The 14,353-nt window shown below is 40.6% G+C and overlaps 3 long non-coding RNA genes across 3 annotated transcripts; 1 reads left to right on the top strand and 2 right to left on the bottom strand.

Moving 5' to 3' along the window:
* Positions 1–538: 538 nt before the first annotated feature.
* Positions 539–4,546, bottom strand: LOC123330872. The gene is made up of 3 exons (XR_006547125.1): positions 3,399–4,546; positions 1,043–1,064; positions 539–594 (listed from the first exon to the last, which is right to left on the bottom strand). It is a non-coding gene; the product is annotated as an uncharacterized LOC123330872 (long non-coding RNA).
* Positions 4,547–4,548: 2 nt separating this feature from the next.
* On the bottom strand, positions 4,549–6,480 carry LOC123330862. The gene is made up of 3 exons (XR_006547111.2): positions 6,110–6,480; positions 5,297–5,883; positions 4,549–4,968 (listed from the first exon to the last, which is right to left on the bottom strand). It is a non-coding gene; the product is annotated as an uncharacterized LOC123330862 (long non-coding RNA).
* On the top strand, positions 5,659–10,323 carry LOC123330868. The gene is made up of 2 exons (XR_006547120.1): positions 5,659–5,795; positions 10,204–10,323. It is a non-coding gene; the product is annotated as an uncharacterized LOC123330868 (long non-coding RNA).
* Positions 10,324–14,353: the final 4,030 nt, after the last annotated feature.

Raw genomic sequence — 14,353 nt, 5'->3', positions numbered from 1 at the left:
TCTTAGCGACCCCATGGACTGCAGCCTACCAGGCTCCTCCGTCCATGGGATTTTCCAGACAAGAGTACTGGAGTGGGGTGCCATTGCCATCTCCAGATTCATGAGTAGTATATGTTATAATGGTCACCAGCTGATAAGGGGTTTCTCATACTCAGAGATAAGACATGTTAAGATTCCTATGCATATCTTTGCATATGAATCTTCATCATATGAGGTAAAGAGGGGTTGGGAAACACATTTATGTTAATATCATTTTTCCCATATATAAATTCACCTAGGTAAAATGGAGCTTCTCTTTGATTGGGTAGCTCTTCCTGTATTTTGATCTTGATAAAAATTAGGCAACTGTCAGTGTGTGTGTGTGTGTGTGTGTGTGCATGCACACACATGCGCTCAGTCATGTCCAACTCTTTATGCCCCTGGACTGTAGTCCACCAGGCTCCTCTATTCATGGAATTTTCCAGGCAAGAATACTGGAGCAGGTTGCCATTTCTTCCTCCAGGGGATCTTCCTGATGCAGGGATTGAACCCGTGTCTCTTGCGTCTCCTGCATTGGCAGGTGAATTCTTTACCACTGTGCCACCTGAGAAACAACTGTCAATATAGCATTGAGCTGATTAAAAGTATTGTAATTACAAATAAGCCTAATTCTTTCTCGTATCTTCTCTGATGAGGTGAGAAAGCAAAACACAGGGGCACCCAGAGGTCTTTGAGGAAGTGATAGTTTACATGCAAAAGGTGTTTTGATGGTGGTGTTATTCATTTCGGACCTAAATTTGGGAAAAGCACTATAAAAGACAGTTGTCAGAAGACAATCAGTATTACTTCCAGAAGTGGTCATATGTTGTAAGGAATGACCATTATGTTGTTTAATTTATTAATCAGAGAGATAATGTTTTATAAATCTAGAAGAAATTACCCCATCAGTTATAAGGAAATTCAAGTTTTTTTTGGAAATGAGAAACTCTTATTTTAAAAATGATTCAGAAACTATTTTGGTATTGAGTTTAGCAGTTTCTTAACAGTTTAAACATTTTCTTACCTTAAGACCTGGAATCCTGTTCCTAGAGAAATAAGAATATATGTTCGCCAGAAGATTTGCATGTAAATATCCATAGCAATTTTATTTGAAATAGCACCCCCCAAATCTAAATGCCATCAACAGGTGAATGGATACAGAAATACTGTAAAATGAAATTCTACTACGACTTAGTGACATAAAAATATACTGGTACACTCAAGGTAAACGAATCTCAAAATCTTTCTGCTGTGCAACGGAAGCCAGACATAAAAGTCTGTGTATTATATAAACCCAAGGATATGAATCTGTAAAGAAGATCAAAGAAACTTATAGTGATGGAGTCAATTATCAATTACTCCAGTTGATCCAAGATCCAATACGGTGGGGAGAATTACTACAAAGGGGCACGAGGAACCTTTGGGGAGGGTGGAAATGTGCTACTTTTGAATGTGACTGTGGCTATACAAATATATACAAATATATGCACTATACAAATATACAAATATATGATCAAAATTTATCAAACCACTTCAAATGGGTCCTTTTTAAAAATGCAATTATACTTTGATAAAATTGATTTAAAAAATCCCGAGTCTGATAACATTCATCAAAAAGACACATGCATTGAAAGGAACAAAAAAATTATAAGTAAAATTAAAAAAAAATTTTTAAAGGCACGTGCATAATACAGGATATACAGGAGGAGGTTCCTCTCGGCAGATCATGCAGAAATTTTATTACCAAGTGTTAACATCAGGCTGATGACACCAAGATTAATTTTCCATTGGTTTATCATTTATAACCTTTTTTATTGTTTAATAACATTAATAGGCCTTTACACAAATATATATTTAGGTGACACATTTAAAGCCTTTAACTTTAGCTTCCAGATGTATTAACTTCATCAGAGAATGACTCTACCACATTGAACTCATCATCTTAATTGGAGTTTTACAAAGGTCAAATTTGTTGTTTATAGATAAGTATATTTCATCAGAGAGGTGACATTCACAGTTTTACTCCATGCAAGTAGAGGAGACAATCCCAGATGATTCACAGCATTGTCTAAAGTTCACAGAAAACAATCTTTAAAAAGACATTAATTATTATAAATTCACTTAGTTAAATATATGAGTACATTCTCATAAGCTTAAACAGTGTGAAGACAATAATATTCTATCTCACTCCCTTGGAAATTTAGAATATGTAAAATAAAATGGCTTTCCATAAAATTTAAGTTTAATATTTGTAATCTAATCTTACATAAGTATTAAAATTTATATTTTATACCTCATTGTGGTAAAAGGTGAGAAGACATGTTACTAAATTTTAAACCCAAATTATCAAACCTATCCTTTTTATCAAAGGATTTACCTTGATTAATATGTATATTTACATAAACCAATACCTTATAATAAATCTGCTTTTATTTACCATTTATCAAATGTATATCAGAATCTTTTATTAGTGCATTTTTATGACTGTTGCTAGCTGATTTCTTTTGCATTTCTTTGTTTCTTATCTAGCAATCTGCCTTTGCCAGCACAGCTTGATTTTTTACGAGCTGGTAGAGAAGTTTTTCTTAAAAGGCCAGCACATTTAAAGCATTAAAAGTTTGATTTCTTATCATAAACACCACAATAAATGTCAGTTGTTTAAAGAAATTAAAAGAAAACTAAAAAAAAAAAAAAAAATAGTTTGACTTCTTCCTTCTCCCTTTGAAATTCAAGATACTCTGATTGGTTAATCTCCTCCAGAATTAGACAAAGGAATATCAGAGATGTGCTTAGAAAGTATTTCAAATTACACATTCAAAGAATCTTAAACAAAAGTTGAGAAAGTTTGGTATGTCCTTTCTCGATAAGGAACAAGCTTTTTTGCCTGGGAACCAAGTTACTAAGGTTAGGATTTCAGAGTTTATCCTTCAAAGGTATTGCTCCTGATACTTTTCGAGGAAAAAGCAAGAACAGGCCTAATTATACAGAACCCTTTGACTTCTCAGGAAGTTAGGAGCTCTTTAAGGAGAGGTCTGTGGGCCCCAGACAGGCCACGTCGATTCCATCTGTGTCCCCACTCTATGACTCCTCCAGGTGTGTCTACACAACTGAAATGAAAGTTACGCCAGCCCTCTGCCCTTCAAGCCAGCCAAACTGTTCCAGTTTCCATAAATATTTGCGTCTGCTTCCTCCATTTTAATGGTATATATGTGTGTTTGTCTTGGATATTCACACAGTGTGGAAGTCGGACAGATTCTCATGGTCAACGAAGGTCCAAGCATGCCCCCTTAAAATAATCTGACCACAAATGGAAAGGGACTATAATTATAAAGAGATCATTCATTGTCATTTTTCCCCCTCTGTCAAGAGGGCTTTCTTACCTATAGACACACAGATGGAGAGCCGACAGCATCCTAAAAGCCCGCCACTATGCCAAAGCCAATATATTGGGGATTGTATGCAAGCTGCCCCTTCAGGGAAGATGAACCCAGACAAGCAGTTTGAGGACTCTATGTTGCCCCACTTCCCCTCACCTTCCCAAGGAAAGATCAATAAAGTATCATTTGGCACTGGCTAATTCTTTCAACCCATCAGGTTGAAACTGGCCTGTCCTTTTATAAATGAGCTGCTCCCTTGACCCTATTGGGAGAAACAGAGGGAGGCTTGAGTCAATGGGAATTTAGTGAAATCCTGCAGACGCACACCTCTTCGCGCTTACTGCTGGTGGAAAGAAGCCAGATGGCCATTAATTAATGACAGAAATAATTTAGATCGGTCATGAATCCGAAATAAACCAGGCAGCCACGCAGTTGTGAACCAGAAATAATCTAGAAACAAAAGAGTGGGCCTAATGAAGATGCTTGTGAAGTCCAGGTACTGAGTACGGTGTTTTCCTGACTCCAACAGCTGAATCCTCATGGAAAGAAAACTGTTAACAGGTGTCAAAACTAAAACCCTATGCCACTTTTGGTTACTGAGTAAGGTCCCCTACTCCCAACCCATAATAAAGAATAATACAAGGCAATACACGTGCTTTCAGAACCTCCAGGCCCCCAGAATAAAGATGGAGAGCTGCATCTTTTGTTGAAATCCCTTTAATAAATTTAAAAAATAGGCATAAGCTTTATGGCATAAGCAGGAAGCAGGGCTCTTAGATAAGCCTGCCTTATGGCATAAGCAGGAAGCAGGGCTCTTAGGCTACCATTCTGGCTTCGCTGTAACCAACTGAGAGGCCTTAGTAACTGCTTAGTAACCTAGTAACGGCTGTTGTGATAGGGTTCCTTCCCTTATCGATCCATCTCAGAGTGCAGGGCTTTCAGAACGAGGAATCTCTTCCAGCCACGCTAAGGGGCAGCCTCTTTGTCAAACAGGGTTAGGCTGCTAAAGACAATATGTCAGCTCTACTTTTTTCATGATTATTTTATTCAAGTGTTTTTGTTACAGGGCTTCCCAGGTGGCTCACTGGTAAAGAATCTGCCTGCCAATGCAGGAGATGCAAGCTTGATCCCTGGAGGAGGGAATGGCAACCCACTCCAGTATTCTTGCCTAGGAAATCCTATGGACAGAGGAGCCCAGCAGGCTACAGTGCATGAAGTGGAAAAGAGGCGTGCATGACTTAGAAACTAAACAGCAATAACAACATTTTTGCTATTGGCAAAAGGTGTTTAAAATGCTCTTAAAATCGGGCATAAAACATTGTTATGTCTATAAATTTTCCCACAAATCAAGGATGGTGTGTATTTTTTTTTTTTTTCAAAGAAAAAGGGAAAAATAAAACCATAATTCTCTCTCCTTCTTTTTCTATCTGCATGCCTCCTCCAGCGTACTCCTGGAAGGGCGGGTGTACCGAGGGGGCGGGCAGTGAGAGTGTTCTCCTACAGCCGGCCATCCGGGACGTTTATTCCATGGTGTTGTCAGGTTTAAAACTGCCTGGCTCCTGGTTGGTCTGTGCTGGAAGGGTTAACACACAGGGAAAGCAGAGTTAACAAGGGACAGGGCATAAATGGCTCCAGCTGTGTATAATTAACTGTAATACTGCAGAGTAAATGACTTTTATTGGCAACCATGTCATAATTTCATTAAAAGTCATATTTACAGCCCTATCATATGAAATGAGTCCTCCTGTATTCTGGAATTTAATGAGTATTCATTTTCACCTTGTTCAATTATCTTCCACCAGAGCCCCCCACCCCCACCCCCCCAGCTCTCCCCCTCCAGTCTCTTCCTCTCCCTGGTGTGGAAAGCATGAAGCCAAAGACAATAGGAAAGTAATTAGCACCTGGCAGAAGGCCCCTCTTCCAGGGAGCATTTCCCCAACCACAATAAAATCTGTTTCTCCTTGTTTTCCATTATAAATAGGTAACTTCTTTGCACAAAAACATTAAGTCACGGTCATAAAAACATCAACTTGATATGATGGAAAACTTTCACAGGTTGGGCCGTCTCTGCAAAGCAGTCACATCTGAAGCCATCAGGACCAGAGTCCAAATGCACACAGAATCGTGATCACAGAGAAGAACGTGAAGCTAACAGCTGGTGTAACCAAACACAGGTTTGGCTGTTTGCTGCTCAACAGCCGATAAATCAGGGGGCAAGCTTTGGCAGAAGAAATGTGCTTTATGCAGAAGAGCTGGCAATCTGGGGAGAAGGTGGACTCACGTCCAGAGACCAGTTCCAAGGATTCTGCTCAAATGCAACAATTTTTTAAGGGAAAAAAGGAGTAAGAGTCTCAGTGAATTATTAAGGCAAGAGGTCAGGTTCTTCATCATTGTGTGCAGGTTGGCTGACTTTTCCTTATCTTCTTCCTTGGGGTGCTGTCTTGCCCCCGTGATCAGCCTGAGCTTGTGGGGTCCACCTGTAAATTTACTAAGGGGAAACAAGGGGTAGAGAGTCAGTCATTCTTTAACTACTTAATTCTCCATTCTTATTTCTCCTAATCTAGGAAAGGAATCAACAGGTGAGGTAAGGTGTTGTGTATATTTAGAAAAGCAGCAATCAGGAGCTAAGTTAATGTTGCCCAATCTCATCTTTATGCTTAAGTCTAAGGAAAACAGTGGCGAACAAACAGAAAAGGGGCAAAGGAGCTGCTTACCTTAGTTTTGAATCAAACCTTTCTCACAATAACTCTCGTTGTCTGAAAGTACCTATCTCACTTAGCAGGAGAAAGTCTAATTAAGTTTCTCTCTTTTCCAACGCTGCCGCTACTTGCCTTCCCTTCCCTTCTCTTTTTATCTTCTTTGCAACTTAAGTTGCAAAGAGACTATCTTGTCCAATGCATCAAGTGTTCCAGGAACTCAATCTCATGATCTCTAACTCAGCTATAATTCCATCTCACATGTCTTCTTAGAGTTTCTGAATGTGAATGTGGAAGCACCATATCAAGAGTGGGTTTTCATTGTTGATGTTCCAATTGATGTTCTCTGTGATTCAGAGTGAAAATACAAGGTCCCTGTGCATATTAGGAAGAACATGCTCTGGAGACCCAGGCAGAATTGTATTTTTTTGGCAGGGGTGGGAGGAGACATTTTTATTTAAAAATTATTTTTCCTATTTTTATTGAGTACAATTGACAGGTAACTGTGTGTAAGTGTACAATATGTTGATTTGATACTTTTATAAGTTGAGAATCATTACCACCTTTGTACTGGCTACTGCCTCCATCTCATAACCTAGTTACCATTTCTTTTTTGTGGTGAGACCATTTATGATTTTCTCTGTTAGCAACAGCCAAGTATATTAGCTATACAGTATTATTAGCTATAATCACCAGCTGTACCTTATATCCCTAAACTTGTTCATCTTAAAACTGGGACTCTGTACCCTTCGGCCAATATGTCCCCATCTTCCCCACCCCAACCCCTGGTAATCGCCACTCTTTGTTTCTGTGTTTAGATTCTGTGTATAATGGATATTGTACAGTATTTGTCTTTCTCCATCTGACTTACTTCACTAAGCATAATGCCCTCAAGGTCCATCCAAAATCTTGTAAATGGCAGGATTTCCTTTGTTCTCATGGCTGAAAAAATATTAGAATTATATACATATATAATTATGTATCTTGCATCTTCTTAATCCATTCATATATTGATGGACATGTAGATTGTTTCTATACCTTAGCTACTGTGAATAATGGGCAGACCTATATTTAAATCCATAACACCCACTAGCTATATAACTTTGGAAATTCCAGCTCAACCTTCCTGAAGATCATTTTCAAATAGTAGGATCAATGACCATCTTTTTAATGGGGCTTGTTCAGTTCAGTTCAGTTCAGTCGCTCAGTTGTGTCTGACTCTTTGCAACCCCATGAATTGCAGCACGCCAGGCCTCCCTGTCCATCACCAACTCCCGGAGTTCACTCAGACTCATGACCATTGAGTCAGTGATGCCATCCAGCCATCTCATCCTCTGTCGTCCCCTTCTCCTCCTGACCCCAATCCTTCCCAGCATCAGAGTCTTTTCCAATGAGTCAACTCTTCGCACGAGGTGGCCAAAGTACTGGAGTTTCAGCTTTAGCATCATTCCTTCCAAAGAAATCCCAGGGCTGATCTCCTTCAGAATGGACTAGTTGGATCTCCTTGCAGTCCAAGCGACTCACAAGAGTCTTCTCCAACACCACAGTTCAAAAGCATCAATTCTTTGGCGCTCAGCTTTCTTCACAGTCCAACTCTGACATCCATACATGACTATTGGAAAAACCATAGCCTTGACTAGACGGACCTTTGTTGGCAAAGTAATGTCCCTGCTTTTTAATATGCTATCTAGGTTGGTCATAATTTTCCTTCAAGGAGTAAATGTTTTTTAATTTCATGGCTGCAATTACCATCTGCAGTGATTTGGGAGCCCCCCAAAATAAAGTCTGACACTGTTTCCACTGTTTCCCCATCTATTTCCCATGAAATGATGGGACCAGATGGCATGATCTTAGTTTTCTGAAGGTTGAGTTTTAAGCCAATTTTTCACTCTCCTCTTTCACTTTCATCAAGAACCTTTTTAGTTCCTCTTCATTTTCTACCATAAGGGTGATGTCATCTGCATATCTGAGGTTATTGATATTTCTCCCGGCAATCTTGATTCCAGCTTGTGCTTCCTCCAGCCCAGCATTTCTCATGATGTTCTCTGCCTATAAGTTAAATAGCAGGGTGACAATATACAGCCTTGACATGCTCCTTTTCCTATTTGGAACCAGTCTAATGGGGCTTGTTAGTATTAAACAAAATAATACCTCTGACATTATGTCTAAAAGAGAAGGCATTCAGTGAATGTGTTTTCCACCCTTAGTCCCTCATCTCCCATTCCTTCCTTTCTCTCCAGAAGTTTATAATTTCCCTGTACTCTGTTATCTTGGTGCAAAATAATTGTGGCTTTGGACTGTGAATTTTAAGTTATAACTAGGCTCAAACACAACCAAAATAGAAAGTTACAATTGAAACATTGTTTCCAATGAGAAATAAGTTTGTTCCTATAGCATAAATACCCGTGCTCCAGGATTCCATGAATACTTGGAAACATTTTCTACCTCCTACTGGTTGTGGAAGAGTTTTCCCTGCCAAAAGTTGTCAAGATGCTTGAAGAAGTGGTAGTCAGTTGGTGAGAGGTCAGGTGAATATGGCAAAACGTTGTGGCTCAATTTGGTCAACTTTTGAAGCATTGATTGTGCGATGTGTGGTCAGGCTTTGTCATTGAGAAGAATTGGGCCCTTTCTGTTGACCAATGCTGGCTGCAGGCTTTGCAGTTCTCGGTGTATTGCATTGATTTGCTGAGCATACTTCTCAGATGTAATGGTTTCACTGGGATTCAGAAAGCTGTAGTGGATCAGACGGGCAGCAGACCACCAAACAATTACCATGACCTTTTTTTGGTGCAAGTTAGGCTTTGGGAAATGCTTTGGAGCTTCTTCTTGGTCCAACCACTGAGCTGGTTGTCGCGAGTTGTCATATAAAATCCACTTTTCATCGCATGTCATAATCCAGCCAAGAAATGGTTTGTTGTTTTTGCATAGAATAAGAGCAGATGACACTTCAAAATGATAATTTTTTTGATCTGTGGCCAGCTCATGAGGTATCCACTTAATCGAGCCTTTTCATCTTTCCTATTTGCTTCAAGTGCCAAACAACTGTAGAATGGTCGAGGCTGAACGACTTCTCGTGTAGTTTTTAGATGATCAGTGTTGATGATTGCTTTCAGTTGGTCGTTGTCAACTTCTGATGGCCAGCCACTGCACTCCTCATCCTCAAGGCTCTCCTCTCCTCTGCAAAACTTCTTGAATCACCACCTCACTGTACTTTTGTTAGCAGTTCCTGAGCCAAATGTGTTGTTGATGTTGGGAGTTGTCTCTGCTGCTTTATGTCCCATTTTGAACTCAAATAAGAAATTACTTGAATTTGCTTTTTGTCTAACATCATTTCCATAGTCTGAAATAAATATAAACTAAACAGCAAGTAATATCATTAGCAAAGAAACATGAAGTGAGAAAGGCACATTAAAATGATGTATAACATAACCACATCTATTTAGAATGTATTCCAGTGTCAAATTTCAACAATGCAGAAACCACACATACTTTTGTACCAACCTGATATTTTAGCTAAGATAGAATATTTGGCATTAATATTTGGGGCTGCAGATGATCTGAGGGCAATGTTGACAAAGGATGCTTATTGGTTGGCAAGCCACAGTTCGTAAAATAGGCCTGTCTACCAGAAAAGGATGAAAGGTGACTGACCCCAAGCTCAGTGGGGAAGGCAGTGAGAAAAATGATAGCCATGGCTGGCATTGAACATGAAGTCGTCTTCCCTCAAGATCCCTGTGGTCTAATGGCTTGAGCGGGGGTGATGGAGAGGGGTAGTGCCCAAGAACCATTCAGGCACAGCCTGCACTTGTATTTGTGATTGTAAAATGCCCTTGGAAGCTGGCATTGTTTGAAATGCAGTAATGCCAACTCACCAGGGGATTCATTCCACTGCCAACCACGTCACCTTTAGCAAATTCTACTGCACACATGTGCTGCCTCCTCAGCCCCCCTGCTTTACCTGATTTTAGGCTGACCCTTTATGATTAGCACCTTGGGCTGGTGGTATTGTTTAGGAACACTGTTTCCATCATTCATATGGGGATTTAATAAAGCTTAGAAACACTGTGAGCAGGAGCAACATCTAATGCAATTTTCTTTTTTTTCCTTTTCAGATTAAGAATCAAGATTTGTTTTGCAGTTGTGAAATCCTTCAACTGGGTCACAACCAGCATTTAAATATTTTTTAATGGAATAGAATAGAGCACACTGGAATAGAAAATAAAATACAACAATAAAGGAAGGTATGCATGCATGCATGCTAAGTTGCTTCAGTCGTGTCCGGCACTTTTCCAGGCTCCTCTGTTCATGGAATTCTCCAGGCAAGAATAATGAAGTAGGTTGCTGTGCCCTCCTCCAGGGGATCTTCCTGACCCAGGGATAGAACCTGTGACTCTTATGTCCTCTACATTGGCAAGGACGGGTTCTTTACCTCTAGTGCCACCTGAGAAGCCCAAAGGAAAGTATAGATTTATAGAAATTTATGTATATAATATACATACGTGGGTGTGTGTAATGCTGTAAGATATTGTCCAGTGTTTGAAAATCACTGATACAGTGATCAGCACCCAGACTCAAGTCTTAACGCAAATTGCCTTGTCCGGCCGTGTTCTTGCTTTATTGCACTCTGCTCTTCAAAATGCTATTTACCTTCATCTTCCTTATCAGCAAATGAGCCTAATAGCACACAAAAAAAGAAACCAGAGTTCAAGAAAAGAGACATCATGGGGGAGGGAGGTCTATTTTAAATGAATCAAGGAACTTTTTGTCTCCTTGCTGCCCAAATGGGTTCCTACAGTTCATCAGCCCCAACCCCTTTCCATATAAACTAGCAATCACTGGACTTAACAAATCCAATAAAAATCTCAGATACACAAATTTGCATTTAGATGCAGTGAGCTACAGTGTGTACCTAACAAGATAATTAAGCACAAGATTGCAGGGTGGCGTTTAATTGCTCTTTACCAAGTGTTCCTGGGTAACTCGTTCCAAATATTTTGAAATGAGGGGGCTCAGGAGAGGTCCCCAGGGAATATCACCAGATACCTTCTGGCTTAAGGTCTAGTTCAAGTAATGAGAGCAAAAGGGGCATTACTGAGGAAAAGGGAAGATGTCAGGGATATTCCCAGGTGCCTCCTGAGAGGCATGATTGCCTGTGGGCCCCTGTTCCAGGCTTGCACCTGGTTAAATATTGTGTGCTTTTCCCAGTATTTTTGATCTATGGTATATTTCTTGTTCTCTCACTTCCTCTGCCCCCAATTCCAGAGTCTGAATTTTAGTTGTGAGGCAATTACATACAGTGCGCACACTCTATTTAAAACCCGTCTCAGGGAAGAGGAAAGGGAAGATGCAGAAGAGCAATGAGTGATGGCAGATCCCTACTGAACACTAGATTTTTATACACCCAACCGGCCACACTATTGAAGCCGGCAATTAGATCACACACAAAAACCGTAGGACGCCCTTGCACATGTCCAGACAGATGGCTGACTGGCAGAGGCATCTGCTCTGGTTTCAGGCAGGGCAGGCGGTGGCCTGAGAGAATGCCCTCTAGAATCTGGGACAGGTTTTGGAGGCCTCCAGCCTTTTACGCTGTGGAGTGGTCACCTCCCTCAAATGCATGTCTTTTATCTTTTTCTTGACTTACTGACTTTCAAGGGTCAACTTCTTGGTGGTAGGGGGTGGTGGGAAGAGAAGAATGCATATATAAAGAGGTGTTTTTTGTTTTTTTTTTTTTCTCTACATGGTGTTAGTTGCTCCGTGATATCTGACTCTTTGCAACCCCATGGACTGTAGCCTCAATTTATGGAATTCTTCAGGCAAGGATACTGAAGTGGGTAAGCCATTCCCTTCTCCAGGGGATCTTCCTAACCCAGGGATCAAACCTGGGTCTCATGCATTGTGGGCAGATTCTTTACCATTTAAGCCACCAGGGAAGTTCCTTTTTTTCCACATAGTTTTTTTTTCCCCCAAGAGGTGTAAAGAGAATAGGAAAATACACAACAGAGGACTCAAAGGATGCACTGGAAGGGAAAGAATAAAACAAGGCCCCAAACTAGAAAGCCTTCTTAAATTATGTCCCACCGCTTGCTTCTTCCTTCACTTCTTTTGCCACTTATTGAAAATTCAGGAGAATGGCCAAGTATTTGGATGTGAGAAGCACAGTAATTAAACAACATATGATCACTGTTACAGCTGACATATCTTTTCTTCTCTCTTCAAAGAACAGAGGGAAATACTAAAATAGATAGGTCTAGCTTCATTTCTTGACCAGACTCTACACCATTAGTCACCATTAGGTTACTGAGGCCAGATTCCCTGTTGCATCCCTCCCCCTGGCTTCACCCTGTAATGAAAATCTACTAGTTCACCAGGCTTGCTCTTTCCTGACATTTCCAAAAGATCTAACTAAAGTTGACAGCTGTCTGCTTTTCACAACCAGGATGATTGCTTCCAACATATTCATTCATTTTAATAAGTTATTTCAAAATATTAGTGCCCTGTCAGTGTTGATTGAGAGAGAATGAGTTAGTTCATTGCAAGAAGTCCAGGAAGCATCTGCTTATATGTGACAAGTGCTGTGCATAGCTGCAAGTGTGTGGACAGAACACTTACTGAGAATCCCAGCTCTGCTGAGTAAGGCTATGGGATTTTGTGCAAGCTTACTCTTCATTGACGTCATTTTCTTCCCTGAACAGAAGAAAAAATTGATACCTATCTCATTGGGCTGTTGTGAAGATGAAATGAATTAATTCAAATAGCATATCTAGAATTGCACAGAACACATCTTTAAGACAGTTTTTGTAGGATGAGGAAGAGGAGGCAAAAACTTTACCCAAGACAGAAACAGTACAAATAGTACAAAATATAAAGAGACAAGAGACAGTACAGAGACCTTTGGGCTCCCAGTCTGAGTACATTATCCTTTGGAAAACTCGATTTTTTTTTTTTTTGGAAAAGGAAGAAGGACTTACAGGGTGAAGCCAAGAGCCAGGAAGAACAATGTGATAGTTAGTTTTCTGTGTCAATTTTCCTGGGATATGGTGTCTAATTTAAAGTCAAACACCAGTCTAGATGTTGTTGTGAAAGTATTTTCTGGATGTGATTAACATGCACATCAGCAGACTTTAAGGTAAATTAGCCTCCGTATGTGATGGGTCTCATCCAATCAGTTGACTGTCTTAGAAGAAAAGAGTGAGTCCTTCCAAAAAAAAAAAAAAAAGTTGAATCTGCCTCCAGTTTCCCTTTGGGCTTGAACTGCACTGTCAACTCTTCCCTGGGTCTCCAGTATGCCCACCTGTCATTCATAACCCTACAGTTACATAAATGAATTTCTTAAAATAGATCTTTCTCTACAGATAGATAGGTTGGTGTGTATAGATGCATATACCTACATATATGTGCACACACACATGTATCTATCTATCTCCTCTCTCTCTCTCTCTCTCTCTCTCTCTCTCTCTCTCTCTCTATATATATATATATATATATAATCTCTCTCCATCTATCTCTGTCTTCATGCTATTGGTTCTGTATTTCTGAAGAACCCTAAGATAAACAACACTGAAGGAATAAGGCAGAGCCCTAGTCAGGGAGCCAGCAGCACATGTACAGCTCAATTTCAGATTTGCTATGGAACAGTGACTTCTGTGTGCCTTACATTTATCTGTTTTTGAATAGGACTATCTATTTTATCTGGAGAAGGCAATAGCAACCCACTCCAGTACTCTTGCCTGGAAAATCCCATGGATGGAGGAGCCTGGTAGGCTGAAGTCCATGGGGTCGCTAAGAGTTGGATACGATTGAGCGACTTCACTTTCACTTTTCACTTCATGCATTGGAGAAGGAAATGGCAACCCACTCCAGCGTTCTTGCCTGGAGAATCCCAGGGGCGGGGGAGCCTGGTGGGCTGCCATCTATGGGGTTGCACAGAGTCGGACACGACTATTATCTTATGCCTGTCCCACTATGGTTTGTTCACGGGCAAGTCAGAGGTAACTAGTCTCTTGTGCTCACCCACCTCCAGAAGGAGATGACCCATACTTGAAGACCCACACCTGAGGAACTTCATCAGCACCTGGGCCCAGTTTGGATGATCACATCCTAGACTTTGAGTTGCTGCTGCAATTGGATGAGACTCTGGGAATCTTCCCGGGGGTGTGTGTGTTGGGGGTGGGGGGGGATGGCGACCCACTCCAGTATTCTTGCCTGGAGAATCCCATGGACAGAGAAGAGCCTGGTGGGCTACAGTCCATGGGGTTGCAA

Source organism: Bubalus bubalis, chromosome 1 (assembly GCF_019923935.1).
Source record: "Bubalus bubalis isolate 160015118507 breed Murrah chromosome 1, NDDB_SH_1, whole genome shotgun sequence".
Classification (NCBI taxonomy): domain Eukaryota; kingdom Metazoa; phylum Chordata; class Mammalia; order Artiodactyla; family Bovidae; genus Bubalus; species Bubalus bubalis.
This window is presented reverse-complemented; position numbering and strand designations above follow the sequence as displayed.